We start from the raw sequence: 16,932 nt of genomic DNA on the forward strand, positions 1-16,932 counted from the left end.
GCCTCCCAGCAAAGTTTCACCCCCTGTACTGGGATCCACACTTGAGCAGTGATAGAAACCAGCACATCAGTTTCTATGGCAACAGGTTTGTTTGCTTGGACACTGGTAACACAGTGACAGCTCAGCCTTGAGGTAAAGAACCATTTACCAGATATCCAAACACCGTTATCTCTCATTGTCCTTTTTCCTGAAGCGATACCAGAGAGGTTCACATCACAAAGCAAAACCCCACATCCAGCAGGAATCTCCAGCCCTGGCAATCCTCTTTCTTATCTAGTTCTGCTTAACAGCAAAGTGCCACTAAAAGTAGTCTTCCCATCTGAGCTCACCAGCATTTCTACCCAATGTGAAACCATGCCTTCAAGGGACTTAATGTGCCATACTGACACATATCTCAATAAACAGCAACTGCACTTTGTCATAAGAAACTGACACCCTGCTGAAGTTTAAAAATTACTCCAATCCAGGTGTGACACAATAAGCAACAAGAACACCTCGGTTTCCCTGCCTTGTTTGTGCTTCCTTACAGTATTTTTCTCCTGTGAACACCCAAGTCTTCTCTCATTTCCCTCTCTCTCTGTCCTGGATTAGCTGTAATTCAAGCCACACTGGTGAGAACAGAACAAACCTGTAATAAAAATATTTTTGAGTACTAAAATGTCTGAGGGTATGTTAAAGGCGCATATATCACTACAGTTTATCTTCTGTAAACCCAAGCTAACACTTTTACTCACAGTATGCTAAGCCACAGTAGTCCTATTTAAAACATTACTTGAGGAATAATTTTTATGTTATTGTTCAGCCGTCATAACTACAACAAGAGTGAGTTTGAAACCCCAGTGTATGTTTCAAATAAAAATTAAATGCTAATCTGTATGAGGACAAAAGTTCAGTCATTTGTCAATTTATGCATTCACACTTTAGTTCTAGAAAAGCAAAGAAAAATATTTCAAATGCTGAAAACTGACATTATTAAATTACTACACTACTATTCCCCTTTCTCAACATACATTTTCTTTGTATACCATTCCTGACCTATTCATGCCATTCATTTAGGAATCTTAATATTTAACCTCTTATTCCTTCTCTTTTGAACATCTGCTATGTCACGTGCATATTATTATGCTGAAGAGAGAATATAAGAGTAAAAAACAAGAGCTAAATAGGGCAAGAGCAAACAACCTGTTTGCTTAGATTGTAATTAATTATCTGCTTTAAAATCATGGAATTTTCAGAAGCCTATTGATTCAGCACCCTTGAAGATACACAAAACAATTTCTATACTACTATTACTGTTCTAACATTTCTAGATATCAAGCACTGTGACACTGGAAACAGCACTACTCAAATATAGCAAACAATAGTTGCTCAGCAAATCACCACTACATTCATTTTTTTCCTATGATGGCTTTATCAATCACATCATTCTCTGGGAGAAAGCCCACCCTGACGTCTAATTCAAGCCATGAAGCAATCTCTGAGATTTTGGCTCTTGCCAAAATTAAATGTGCAAGCAGCAAGTCACCACACAACTGCAAATTATTTTTTCAGGATGTTTCAAGATGTTTATTATGTTAAGATAAAATTGATTATGTTGGGAATGACCTCTACTGTGATAATTTTAAATTAAATGTTTTAATATTTTAAAACCCCTGTAGGCCTCATTGTAATTCAAAATATAAATACTATTTATTCAATCCTACTCAATCAATAAACGGGACAGAAATATACCCATGATCAAAATTAGGAGGTTTCTTCTATAATACATTGTCACATCTTCCAAGATAAACAGAATCAAACATAGAAAATACACAGCAAATTCCACGTTCGTTAAGCTCCAGTTGCATTTCTTTAACAAGCTAACCCATTTGAAGGAGAAACATGCCTGAAGATTAACATAGCATGTCTTCATTAATGACGGTGACATATTTAGGTTTTCCTTCATTCGAGAACCTTTAAAATCATCATAATGAACACCTACACCCTTGCTGAGGAGATACTTATTTGCTTTTCCTGGTTATCTTTTAGATACTACGAAAGTAGTCCATTAAGTATTTCTGCCTACTTGTATACACAATACGTGGCTTATAAATGTGCATTTGTACTTCACCAATTATTTTAGGATAAAAAGATAACCTTCACCAAGTATTCAATTTAAGTTCAGTCATCATAAAACAGCTCCAGTTTGGGTAGCGCAGTCAAGCTCCTTGCTTCAAGAATAGTAAGAATATGGAATTCTAAACATGAAAATCTGCTCCCTTGATGAGACTTTATGCCAAATTTTTAGTCTACTTCAGTCTTCACAATTATAGTTAATTCAAGTAAGAATGTGTGGCAAAAGCTAATTCTGTTATCTAACACAAATGATCACTTGTTCAAAGTTTCTTACATTTCTTAAAAGTTCTTGTACTTTCAGCTGAATAGATGCAATTTTAACCCAGTGAAGTTCTTGGTAAAATTAATGGACAAGTATTTCAGAGGATATTTAAGGTTCATGTAGAGTAGTTAAAGGTACAATCTAAAACAAGAGAATGCATGATAACCAAGCATAATATACCTTAGTTACTCCTAGAAGTAATGAATTTGAAATAATTGTGATGCCACTTGGAACTAAAGCTTTTCTTAGAGCTGAGGTATTATCAAGGACTTTCACCTATATGGACATTCAGTTAATGTGCAGCTTCTTCACAGACAAAATGATTTACAGAACTTCTCTTCTGCACCTGAGTAACATCTGCATGAAATTTATTGAGTCTTTAGCATTTTCGAGATCTGCGCTTTGTAATAAACCCAGTTGCTACAGGCCAAGTTAAAAGTTGGAAGAAAGTATGTACAGACACACAGTGTGCCTTTGCAAAGTCATTTCCATATGAAACTAGGCTAAAAACTGCAGTCATAATTTGGAAAATGACACTTCCTTCTCCAGAACACTTTTTTTTTTATTTTTTGCTTAGCTGGAAATATGTGCCAGAGAGTCTGCTAGTATCCAAACAAAACTGCTTCATTAAAATCTGAAAATGCTGCTAGGCAATCTTCTCAGTTCTTTTACCTTAGTATAGAGTCTTATTTTCATATGCTTATTACATAAAAAATGGGTGTTACATACATACTTTTTTAGTCAAGCAGAAAGATTTTTTTGCATCCATTTGATTGTGCATCCCTGCTGCTAACACATTAACTCAATACAACTCAACTCCTTGTATTTAGGTCAAAAAGGTCCTAGAAGGGAGGAGGCATGCACATATGCCTGATCCACGCTCTAAACTTGAGCAGAGAAGGGAAAGCACCACAGAGGAAGCAGTTGGTGCCACAATTAAACAAGCCAAAGAACACAACCACAAAAGGACTGTAAAAGATAACAAGCCAGTAAATGCATGTTGAAATGCTCAAGGTTATTTCTGCTGTAACACTTAAAGAAGATCAAACCACTCTGTTTTCTGTAACGTATTTGGGCAGGATAACAACAGACCAATGCTGCAACCAGCACAGAACTCCATGACGTTAACCCAGGATGGGATCAATGTGGGTACTTAACAGAGGCACCGTCAAGGCTGAAGAACACCAAGTCCATAAATGTTGTAACCAGCCCCACCTGCAACCCCCCCAGCAGGCCCAGGAGCCACTTCAGCTCAGGACTGCCCCCAGTTCTGGGTTGAGCTATGCTGTTGACACCTCTGGGCTCAGGCCCTGCTCTCTGCCACTCCTCACCATTTGATCAGACTTGTAGATCAGAATCAGGACCCAACTCACCCACTGGTGCCTTTCTTGACCCAAGTGGACTGCAGCAGAGTCTCAACCCTTGGCTTGTCCTCCCACTGACCCCTCCTGTAACTCTCCAAGATGAGAAGTCATTGGTCTCACCATCAGGCACAACCACAAACAATAAAAAGAAATTGAGTGAAATTAATTATCAAGTAACACTTGAACAGCACAATGAATATGGACTTTTCTAAGTCGCCAACAGCAGGGATGAGGAGGTTGCTCTGAAACGCTGAATCAAACACTCTCAGGCCAGTACTGAAGCAGCAAACTGAAAGATAAGGAGCAGTCCAAGGCCTTGTAATCAGACTTCTCTTGGGCAAGATGACAGCAATTACTTCATCCCTCTGAGAGGAAAACCCTGCAGACCAGTGCAGAGGAGGCTCACCTGCAGGACAGACCGTTCAAACCAGTGATGACCCCAGCAGGCGGCTGAGTGCATTATGAAGTAATAACTGGCACGAGAAAAGATCCCTGAAGGGAGGCAAAGCAGCAAGGAAAACTAATGGTCTGTGCAAGCTACACAGCTCTGAACAAAACAATGGCTGATGTTGGCAACAGAGCTCTGCTTGCAACAAAAACCTATGTAACGTCTCGAAACAGTGCAAAACCAAAAAACTACTTCAAGGCAGTTTGTAAGGTGATGCCTACCAGTGGCTTGCCACAAATGGCCAGTGACTTGCCACCACTGTTCAAGCTCATTGATGATACGAAGAGAAAGCATTTACAAATGATAGCACAGTGAGGGTACCAGCTGTACCAGCATTCACAAGGTGCAACAGGCAGAATGAAGCTCTCCTTTTTCCCAATCAATATCTTTCATACTATACAGAGATCTTTGTTTAAATAGTAACAGTTTCTAATGTGGACGGTATTGCTTTCCTCTCTGGTACTTTCTGGTTGATAGAAAGCCAACAAGGAAAAATCAATTTCTCACAAGGTTGTGTGAGAAATGTGGTGATGAGAAATATAGTACCTGTACATCTAGAATAAAGTTCATGCCTAACAGTAGAAAGAGCATATAAAACCAGCATATGTAAATGAATGCAGACAAACCTGTCCTTTGAGATTTCAAATTAAATATTGTTCATCGGTCTTCTCAGGCAGGCTACTGCCACACCTCAAAACAGTTAGCTGCTCCCGTAGATCTTTTTCACTTTCATTCTTTCCTTCAAGTTCTAGGGCTTTTTTTCCTTGATTCTTTACCTTTTTTATCAGTAGTCCTCTAATTTTATTATGAGCTTATCTTGCAATCTTGTAAGTACCTCCTTACACCTGTTAATTTAGTTCCTGTTAATTTAGTGGGGACTATGTCACACTCAGATCCACTGTATTCAAGACATCTTTTTCTTGATTTCCAAAACTATCTGGTTTTGCCTTTTTACCTACCTTTAAGAAAAATAAAATCAGTAGAATGAAATGTAGTTTAGGAAAGGCAAGCTCTACCCTCAAAACCAAAATCTACCTTAGACCTCACAAAGTATTTGACAAACTTCAACAGTTCATGAAAGTAATCTGAGAACAAATTAAATTAGAAACAGACAGCACACTCCTTGCACTAAAGTATTCATGGATTCTGTAGTTTTCTGACTTATTACTTGTCCATTAATGCTGGTTGCTTTTACTTAAGTGTTCTAATGCTTTTATAAAAGCAGAAACAGCTATGGAAGTAATAAGGCTAGTAGTACTACAACATTTTGACATATTTTTGAAAATACAATGTATGTATTTCAGCACTTCTGATCTTACATGTGACCTCTCTGAAAAATAAAAATTATATCCACTACAGAAAATATGTCGTAACTATAGAGAAAAAGCCAGCAGTGGGGTGTACATTGTTTATATAACTTTATAATAGTTGTACATAATCCAGGTGTGCATAATTATTGCCTAAAATAATCATAAAAACCAAAGCACTTGCTTAGTTTTTATGATTCACTCACCAGAAAAAAATTACACAGCAACCTTTACATAATCTTAGTTATGGTAAAAAGAATGTGCAAGAGATATTATTATGTACTAATTATAAACTCCATATTCTTACTTTTAATACTTTAAGTTCAAATATTTGACAATAACTAATTAAATATTTTTGAACCATACCAGAAAACATTAAAAATAAGCCTAAATTTTATGAATAATCTCCTTCATAACTTAATAGTCTCATTTTATATAGTCACACATCATTCAATGGATTGTCAGATTATCTGAACACTGAAAGTTTTAAGGCCCTGAACATGAGAAACTCAAGTACTAGAAGTGCCTACACACAAACGTACAATAAACAGTACAATATCTATGCTTTTTTAATTACACAGTCATATGTACATCAAATAGTAAAAAAGCAAGCAAGTAGGTCTTTAGATTTAGTAGAATGAGAGACAAGCACATGCATAAAAATCGTAATTCTGTAGATACGGAATTAATTCTTCATATTTAGGACCACAACTAGAGGGAAAAAACTACTACCAAACTGATAAGCAGAGGAGAATGCCCAGGTTAATCTATCCAAGTTCACTGTAGATGGGCGGTCTTTTCCTGGGGGCTTTGGGCCACATCTAGCAAGCAAGAGACAGACAAGTCATACCAAGAATATGTCAGGGACTCAATACTTGCACAAATCTGTATGCGGAAAGATCTGAGCTTCCCTTTTTCTCTGACTGAGGAGGGGCCCCAGCTTTCATGCTTTTCTGGCAAATAGAGGGAACATGGCCAACTTTCTTTGCATTTGCTGGCCAAAAGCTGAGACAGTCTCTGTCTCAATTCAAACTTTAAAACCTTTATTGGGATGCATATGGTTGCTCACAGAATAGAGCTTTATTGTAAGCAAAATGGGTAAGGCGGGAAAACCAGGACACAAAGGCTTTTTTTTTTTTAAATTATCCATTGATTTCTTTGACTCAAATGCACAGAAAATGTATGGGAGAGTTTTGCTAAGTGTAAATTCAAGCAAGAACAAGCAAATGAAAGTTGTTTTTTTTCTTTTGTTCAGGGCTTTCCACTCTTTGCAACAGCAACCTCAGAGCTCCAATGCTGTCATACCAAACAATTTTCTTTGCTTTAAATCTGTGTACACACCTTCCTCAAATATTTTTACAGCTCTCCCACTAACTCCTAAGTCAATTCTATGCAGCTTTCTATAAAGCACCATGGCTGAAATGAAGTTCAGGGGTGCACTGAAGCTGTTATACAGGATAATATTGTGCTGTACTGTTGTAACTGTGGTACAAAATCTTTTGTCCTCAGAAATTTTAGCCTCAAAACCAGATTTCTGTACCTAGACAACAGGACAACTGACTGTTCAGGATAAACATTTTTATTATTAACTTGCATAACAGAATAAAGAGTATGCAGAACAAAACAAGGGAACGACACAAACATGAAGCTAAGCCTTGGGCAAAGTAGAAGACATTTGCAAATTTTAAGAGAATACACAAACTTGCCTCTTCTAGGAGGGTGGAAGTGAAGACCACCAGAAAACCCATTACTGTCTGTGCATCTCTATCATTCCTACCCCTATCAGGTAACAAAACTCCAAACAGATGTTTTGATCTGAATCCTGAAAGAGAATTCAGGCAGGCATAGTAGTCTAATACTATACAGACATTTGAAGGATGTTACTGCATATTTTAACACTGACCTGTTTTATAGCCTGCTGTCTAGGGAACTGTTTATTTCTGCACACCACTACTGAACCTGGCTTGCAAATCTAGAATCACAGTTCACAAAGTATAAAGAATTAATTTCTGAAGAGGCATCCCAGTACTGCCAATTCTTACAGTCATGCAAGAAAGGTACTGTTCTTACAGTCATACTCAGAAAGGCACTGTTTTTCCAGAAGCCCTAGTTGTACTAGTAATATAATTATTCATAATCTCAGCCTTAAAAAGAGAATGAAAATGGGAACAATAATGGTTTAAGAATTTTAAGACAAAAAGGAAGGTTCCACACATCAATTTTAAGCCATACCAATCATAGAAGGGGAAGGATAATGAAGATTTGGAATTTGATGCTCTAAACAGTTGGTGCTGACAACACATTTTTCATACTACAGTAAGTTTGTTGGCATGCCCCCAGAATGGATTGGAATGACTAGATGAAACAGTGAAAATACACCTCAATTGTAGATATTATCCATTCATTAATATCACAAATTACCCAATTATTTTTCTAATTCTCCCTAAGTTAATCTAAAATTTTAGTATTTCCTTCTCTTGGTAAAGAAGAAGGACCATTTACAACCCAAAATGTTGCTGATATCCAAAGTATTTGAATTCCTTTATACAAATGAATCTACAAAATTTTAAACAAGACTATTTTCCCTGATCCCTCAAGTTCTTATACCTCCTATTACACAGAAATAAGAAGTTTTAACATAGAGTGTTGTGATTTGACACTGGCCCAACGCCAGGCACCCATGAGAGCCACTCGCTCACCCTCCCCTGCCACAGCTGGGCAGAGGAGGGAGAAGGAAAAAAAAAAATTAATGAACGCTTCATGAGTGAGATAAGGACCGGGAGAAACACTTCAAGGGCGAAACAGGCTCAACTTAAGCTGCAAAATGAGTTTATTACTAACAGAATCAGAGCGGGATAATGAGAAGTAAAATAAGCCCTTAGAACACCCTCCCCCTACCCCCAGCCCCTCCCTCCTTCCCACCAACAGCGCAGGGAGACAGGGCACGGGGGTTTGGTCAGTCCATCACCGAGATTTCCTTCCGCTGTTCCAGGAGAGGAGTGCTCCCCTGTGAGGCCGTGGGGTCCCTCCCACGGGAGTCAGTTCTCCTGAACTTCCCGGCCTGGGCCCACTCCCACAAGCAGCAGCCGCACCGCCCCTGCTGCAGCGTGAGCCCCTCCCATGGGCACCCAGCCCTCCCAAAACTGCTGCGCTGGGGGTCTCTCTTTCCACAGGGTGTAGTGCTCCAAGGCCAGGCTGCTCCAGCCCGGGAGCAGGGCCCTCTCTCTCCACCGGGTCTTCCACTGGATCACAGCCTCCTCCAGGCATCCACTGGCTCCAGCATGGGCACCTCCCCCACGGGCTGCGGGTGGATCTCTGCATCTCCCGTGGATCCCCATGGGCTGCAGGGGCACAGCTGCTTCACCATGGTCTGCATCACGGTCTGCAGAGGAATCTCTGCTCCAGAGCCTGGAGCACCTCCTGCCCCTCCTTCTCCCCTGACCTTGGTGTCACCATGTTGTTCTCCCTCACATGTTCTCACCTCCTCCTCTTCTCTGACTAGAATCCAAAATCTTGTGACTTTGTTTTGATTTTCTTCTTCAATATGTCATCACAGAGGCATTACCAACCTCTCTCATTGGCCCAGTTTTGGCCAGCAGCAGGTCCGTCTTCAGAGCCATCAGCCATTGGCTCTGCCGGACACGGTGGGAAGCTTCCAGCAGCTTCCTCACAGGAGCCATCTGTGTGTCCCCTCCGCTACCTAAAACCAGGCTGTGCCAAACCAATACACAGAGTTCCAGAATTTGCTGCACAAACATAATCACACCAAGCAAAACATTCTTCCAAAAAGTATTCATAATTGAGTGACAGAGGGATCCTGCTAAAAACTTTTGCCATAGCTCAGAATTTGCTGGAACAAGAAAAAATTTCAGCTGGCCACTAAGAACAAAAAAAAGGCATTGAATAATTTGGGAGACTCATAAATGCCTTCTTAGTCGTGGGCCTAAACTAGCGTTTTATAAGAATATTCTGTCTTTATAGCGAATCCAAAATGTTTCCATAACTATATATAAACAAATTTAATCTGTGCAAATAGATAGTAGTTGACGGTATCTGCTTAATACAAACAAGAACAAACAGTATTAATATTATACTCTTTCTCTTCAGTGAAACTGGCTGCTAAAGCTAGATTTTTAATGACCACCATATTCCTATACTAGGGTACTACGTATACACTTAACTTTTATTTTCTTTCAGAAAAGTTAGAAGAGAATGGAAACAACTGAACAGTGCATTTGGGGGTTCAACTGTATTTCCAAACTAGTTTCTACTTTAGATCTTTATCTACAAATGTTTTCTGCTTAAGTACCTAAGGCTAGTTTGGCTTAGGTAAAAAATCCCACCTTCTTCTTCAACTTGACACATCTAAAAAAAAATAATTAAAGAATTAATAAACAATTCTGTTTCATACTGCAAGTTAGTTTAACCACGTATTGGAATCTTGTCATACAGTCTCTGAAATCTGTTTTAATTAGGGGGACAAAGGCATAACAAGTATCACCATGAAAACAACAGCATCCAATGCTACATGGACTTGGCCTAAGCTATATAATTTCATGAGATGATGAAATACTGATAGCTACTTTCTAAATCCACCCAACAAAAAAGAAAAAAAAAAAGGAAAAAAAAATTTAAAATGCTATAATTGTACTTAAATATTTAAATTACCCAGGCTAATGATATTAGGAATGCCTCTAAATGGGATTGTCACGGAAGTTTTAATAAATGACACACATATGAAAGCATCCATTTCTATGTTGTTTCTCCCTAAGACATTTCTAAGTCTACTGAGCGAACACCTCCACTGAAGTTGAACTTCTTGCTTATACTTTTCTGAATTAAAACACAGAATGAGAACAGACGTATATTCAAATCAATAATGACAGCACATTTTGAGTGGCTCCTAAGACAAAAATATTTCCAACAGGTGTCCAACTGTTTGTTTTTATTGTTTCTATTTTTGTTGTCTATTCCATAAATTGATTATTAAGAAAAACAAAAACAAACAAAAAGGTGCAATCATAACAAAACAAAGGTAATTAGGCAAGATTCTCCCCTTTTTGTATGTTCTTTGGGGGTAAAAATGCAAACAACAGACTATCCATGCTACACTGAAAATCTTCAAGGGCTCTAAAGGAGCCATATTAAGAAATATTCTTCACCTAAAAAATGCAGAAGTACCATAACACAAAAGACTTGAAGAAGAATTATCTGCCTGGTCCTCTTTGACACCTTTGCCACTCAATATGTTACAAAATCATGGCCCATGGCATAACTGAGGAGTGAAGTCCAAAACCAAGCAGGGACTCAGCCTGTTTGCCAGCCCCTCCTGCAGTGAGAAATCCAGGGGGTTCCAGCCTTGCAAAGATACTCCTCTATGTTTACTGCTTCCCATAAGTCTGCTGAACTAGAATGGGTGCACACTGAGGGATCGGAAGCTTAAAGCTTTCACAAGAAATACCTGCAATGAGGTTATTTTCCCACAGCTTTCAGTAGAAATAAGGCATGTACTCACAGAACATCTGATACGCTTGAAAGTCACCGAAAGTGTGACTATTTCTAGAAAAAGTTAGAAAAATACTAACCAACTATTAGAAATCTCTGCCCACCAATGCAACAATCTGATTATAAATGCATTTTAACATACTTGTCTAAAGTCACCAATAACTAACTGGTTGAAAATATATCTTTGAAAAATGTCAGAGTATGAAAATTACCTAAAATTAGAACAGAAGCAGAATACAATCTTCAAAACACAAACCAGCCGGATATTAAAACACTGGGTTTTCTTTTTCCCTTGCAATTTGGTACATAGCTAAAAATCCAAAACCCTAAAGGAACTAAAAAGGAGGCATTCACATCAAGAAAGTTCCTCAAGAAGAAATCTACAGGTTGTTCTTTGATGTGAACTGTTGGTAGTGCACAAAGCAGTAGCTGGTCTGGTATGATCCCTTTTTATCTTGCTAAATGCCAAAGGGAAACCAAGTTGGTTTTCCCCAAAACACTGCTGAAAGGTATTTGTACCACTACAAAAAGAAATTAACCTAATCCAAGCAACAGAGTTTTGTACTTGGAGTAAAGGAATGCATTATGAAAATGTTTGAAAGAAGATGCAGTGTAACAAAAACCTCAAATACCAAAGATCACTGCAGCAGCATTCTTGCTGTATGCTGTAGCAAGACAGAGAAAAATACTGTGGGAGGAGAGATCTCACATCAGAGCATTGTCTGAAACAGCAGACAGCAAGGTCCTACTACACAAGGCAAGGTCAACACAACTGGAGAGTCATCTGTTTAAGAAAACACACTATTATTAGATGCAAGTTATGCAGCACTTGTGCATACTAATAGAATAAAACCATTACCCCAAAAATAAATATTTTCAAATGGTAGCTTCAAGTTCGCTCTCAGTGTTTCTACTTTTTGTGTCTCATTTAAAACATTGAAATGAGTAACATAAAGAATACTGAAAACATCTGAGCATTTAATTTTTAAATTACTTATGAAAAGTTACAACTGACAAATATAACAGTATATTCAGTTTTCTTTTAATGAGGAGGCACCACTGAAAATGTTGTAACAACTTATTAAATACTACTTACTGATAGCTATGTAGAATAAAAAGTATCCCACAGTGTACAGTCTATTCAAACTGTTATGATAAGCCTCAGACTACTGTGAGTAAAATGTCACAGTACGTATACTGGCCCACAGAATACACTTCCTTGTGCAAGACTCAAGCCTGCACTGTCTCAATACCCAAATGCTAATCCAAGTACACACGAGTTTCGGGTGTAAAGAATGCAGGAGGAAGCTCGGTGGGGCACGTACCATGCTCCACAAGGTTTGTGTCTCTGCTGCTCTAAATCATTTAATGAAAGAGCTGGTATTACCTGTGGCACCATCACTGACACCTGATACATTGGAGCAATGTAGCGGACTCTGGAAGAAGTATAATTCTGGGGAGTTGAGCTCATTCCTCTTCGCTCTTGGAGTTTACCAGTTTTCAGTAAGTGCTGCCACATCAAGCTCTTGCTTGAACATGTTGGATTATTTATGAATGACTGGGCAGTTAAGAAGAAAGTACTGTGGATGGCCTAGTTTAAAATCGGTGACATTAATTATGTCTTGCACAGAGATGTCAGCATGACAGAGTATGCGAAACCAGTGGATCAGACTTTGATCCCACATTGACATATTTACAAATTAACTTATTTGTTTCAAGTAAAACCAAAACAAAAGAAAAATATTACAGACCTCCCAAATTAGGAAATTCATAGAAAGTCTATCAGTACTTTATACTCAGCTCTTAAGCACAAGTCTTGTTTCAGCAGATAGATGCTTTGCTCAAAAAAATCAAGGAGTGAAATATGACCAATATCTGGCAGAAGCATGACTATGGAAAACCCCACCCACAAGCAGATAGATATATATATAGGTTTGCCAAGACAAATAAAGCAGTATGCAGAGTTAGCTGGACTGTTCTCACATAGTATGTATTCAATCATGTAGGTCCTCAAGTACATGTGCAACACCTCTCTTCTCAATGATTAAGAAGGCTCAGAAAGGGACAAAATTAATCTAAGGAAAAACATGGATTTCATGTTAGCATGCTAACAGCTTTCTAAAACAGAGATGTGATGAAAAGTGTTATTTACAAATGAATCAAACTGCACATTAAAGGTACAGACAGCTGTTAACCTGCTGTATGCACAATCAAATTATAGCCATTGCTCAATGAAACCATCAATGGCTGCATTGTGAACAGGCGTGAGAGTAAGTCTGTCCATGCTGGAGCTGCATAATTTGTTCCAATATTTCAGTTACCGGTATTTTCAAGAAGTATATAAAACAAAAAAGAGATGTGAATTATTGCTAATAACACATATCATTGTCATTTATAAAATTTAAGAGTCATAGTCATGACTCAAAATCCATTTTGCAGTAAGTGCTGTAGAAACAGGAAACAAAATGACAACCCCTGTTCTGAAATGCAGTTGTCAAGTGTTTTAAAAGAAAAAACACTCTTAAAGAAATGCTTTTGTAAATATGCGCATAAATCAAGATGATCGCTAAAAAAACCCTTAGTTTTAATATTTAATGAAAAAAATCCCTATACAAATCATGGACTTCTAATGAAATAATAGATTAATTATTTTTTGCCTCCTTTATAACCGAAGTTTTCCTTTAACTAATTCTCATTTCAAATCCAAGAACTATTACTAAATTATAGCTGCTCTTCTCCAAAAAAAGGAAGAGCTGCTAACTTAAGCAAAATGTTTCCAGGGGTTATAAATCTACAACCTTCCATGAACAGTCACACCTGTCACTTTTCAATATGTGCTTTGCTTCTATATTGGATTTCAGTGCAGGTTCTAGTCACCAGTGGATTTTAACATTCATATTTCTCTTAAATAAAACAGCCCTTTGATAAAAGAAATACTCACTTCTACGGGTACTTACGAACAGTGCTCAAACTGTTTCATGACATTCTTTTGGATAACCTAAATACCGAGAATTTCTTTTTCTCATATTACAAATCTCCCAAATCTCAACTTATCTTATCATCTCTTTCATGAACTTGTTCAATGATCTCCAGTAAACACAGTTTTGAGAATTTTTTTTTACTCTGCAGTAGGGCTTTCATGTTTCTTCACCTAAAAGTTTTACCTTGCGGCACTTTTTTCCTACTTAATGTCTTGGAGCTCTGGTTTGCATCATCACACTTTTATTGGATAAGATGTATCACATGAAATCAGTGTTAACTGACAGGACAAGAACTGCACTACAGTGCCTGATCTACAGTCACAAAATCTTAGTAACAAACTTTTTACCATGTATGAAAACACGAATGAACTCATTATAGAATCTGAGATTACTACCTCAATATGGCAGAACAAGAATGAATTCTATATAGATGACTAAGAAAGCAAGACTTTTAGTAATCCTCTGCAAATTTATGCAGACTGGACATGCTCTTTTATGTCTTGGGAATTTCTCTCAAGCACTCCCTAATACACAAAACATTGTGTCTGTTTCTGGTTTCACCTTGTATGCTTCACCGCTCAAAGATTTGCTTAGGTGTTTTTGTAATGATCACAAACATCGGTTATTTGCCATTGACTTTTCAAGGGATGTGATACCACAGATCAGAGACGATTATTTGTAGCTGGAAAGACATGACTTCTTAAACTACATAATAGTCACTGCTCTGCAACAATTACTAAGTGGTTGCCTCATAATTGGCAGGTTCTCTGATCCTCTTTCAAATATACAAATGTAAAGAATGGAAATATTAAGCAAACTTTTATCATACAAATGTAGAGGACTGAAATATTTGGAAAACTTTTAATCAAACTTTTAGCATAATAAATACAACAAGAAGGCCAATTCTGCTGCTTACACAAACACCTCACTATGAAACAAAACATTTTACTGTTCCTTGAAGTACAGCTGATCCTTCAGGCATTTCTCTACCACTCCTAATCCAGCTCTTTCACTTCCTTTATCAGAAGCCCAGTTCAGTCACCTGTATAGGCTCTTCCCTTTATCACCTGTGCTGGTGGCATCCAAAGAGGGTGCAGCAGAACAGATAAGCATCACACCTAGACACTTTCGTCCTGATCCTACAAACACTTCAGTGAAACTACTTCTGTAAGTGTTTGCAGACTCTGAGTCTTTCTAACTCAACAACACTTCACTAAGCGGGGCAAAGTGAAGTCTGGAGCTGGGAGGAATGCATTGCCCCTTCACGCCTGGGTGTCAGGGCCTGCAGCAACCCCCAAAGAGCAGAGACCCACTGAAGGGGGGACAGAGACAGCACCCCTGTCGCCTACAGCCATAGGCTCCTTCCAACGCTACATCTCCGATGCGCCGCACCAATCCTGGACTACAATTTGCCAGGCATTAACGTAAAAATTACAAATGTTTGTACAATCGCAGTAGAAGAGAGAAAGTGAGGGATCCATTTGTAACAATTTCTAGCATATGGGCTAAGGGCAGCCCACCCCAGTTTTATTTTACATTTGGGATCTTCTTGAACCCTCCGGAGGAAGGGGGAGAGCCTTTAAGGCGAAGGTCAGGCGGGGAGGGCGCGGGCAGCGGGGTCTGCGGAACATGGCCGAAAGCGGAGCCCCCGCCCGCCCCGGGGCACGGCCGCAGCGAGCAGCCCTCGGCAACCCCCCAGTGCCACAAGAGCGGGGGGGCCGGGACCCGGCCCCAGAGAGCCCCCGGAGGAGAGCCAGCCACGCTCGGGAGTCAGGGAAAGAGCCCATGCAAGCGGGCGGGGGTGAGCACGGACGCACCTTTCAGCGTCCCCCCGGCATCTTGTCCTCCTCCTCCTCGGGTCGGCGGTGACTCCAGCAGCGGCGGGGCCGCGGCGGCGGAGGGCTCTGCGGGACGGGGCCACCCCCGCCTCGCCAGGGCTCCACGGCCGCCGCTGCCCGGGGCGGCGGAGCGAGTGAGGCGCCTTCCCCGGCGGGCCGGGGGCGGAGGCTGCGGGTGCGCACCGCCCCGCCGGGCCCGGGAGGGACGGGGAGAGCTGGGGAGGGGCCGCGGGGCAGCGCCGCCGGCTGAATCAGCCGCGGACAGAGGGCGCGGGGCCGCCCGGGAGGGTTGCCCCGGGACCGCCCCTCCTCGGTGGTGCAGAGCGGGTTTCTCCCGCCGGATGACTGCCCTCGGGACGGGGCGCTGGGAACATCCCCCGCACACGAGGCAGACGGGATGCGGCAGCTCCTCCTTGTCCGCGCTCCCACAGGCACGGCGCGCTGCGGGCGGCGTGTGGAGCACTCCACGTCCCGCAAGTGCGGCACCGGGAACCGCTGTCCCCGGCTCCGCGTGCGCGCGGCTGCTCCTGAAGGACCAGGCGCCGCCTGCTGAAGGGACCCCCAGAGCCAGAGGGCGCGCCCCGGGTCCCGTCCCGCCGCTGGCAGCTGCTAGCTGGAGCCGCCCGCGGAACAGCCTCCTACCTCCCGCAGACGGGCGCCGTCGGCCGAGCGCCCCAGCCCCGCGCCTCCGCACCGCGGAGTAACGGCGCCGTCCCGCGCGGCTGGAGCCGGTCCAGCGCCATCGGCGTGCGCGCCCTCCGAGCGGGGGCCGGGGCGGGGGCGGGCCGGGCCGCGGCTGCCTCACCGCATCGGAATGTGGGCCCGCGCCCCCCGCTCCGCAGCGCGAGCGCCGCTCGGCCCCGCAGCGCCCCGGGCGTGTAGCGGAGCGCGGGAAGCGCAGCCCCGGCTCGGCGCCTCGCCCTGGCGGCATCTCCGGGGACAGCGCGGAGCCTGGGCAGGGCAGGGGAACGCGGCGTGGCTTCCGTCGGTGCTGCGGGACTATGCGGTTTGGTGAAGGCAGAGTGCATCTCTGCCTGCAATTTTTTCCATAAGTACAGGAAGGAAGAGCGTCCTAAACTTCCAGTTTAAAGGAATCATTCTTAAACTGGCGC

The 16,932-nt window shown here is 41.3% G+C and overlaps 1 protein-coding gene across 1 annotated transcript in view; it reads right to left on the reverse strand.

The window, feature by feature from the left end:
• Positions 1 to 15,934, reverse strand: part of PLCE1 (phospholipase C epsilon 1) — a 141,939-nt gene extending 126,005 nt beyond the window's left edge. The window contains exon 1 of the mRNA XM_069019675.1: positions 15,800 to 15,934. The gene's annotated coding sequence lies outside the window, so the exon portion shown is untranslated. The remainder of the gene's footprint in view (positions 1 to 15,799) is intronic.
• Positions 15,935 to 16,932: the final 998 nt, after the last annotated feature.

This window comes from Aphelocoma coerulescens, chromosome 6 (genome assembly GCF_041296385.1).
Source record: "Aphelocoma coerulescens isolate FSJ_1873_10779 chromosome 6, UR_Acoe_1.0, whole genome shotgun sequence".
Taxonomy (NCBI): Eukaryota; Metazoa; Chordata; class Aves; order Passeriformes; family Corvidae; genus Aphelocoma; species Aphelocoma coerulescens.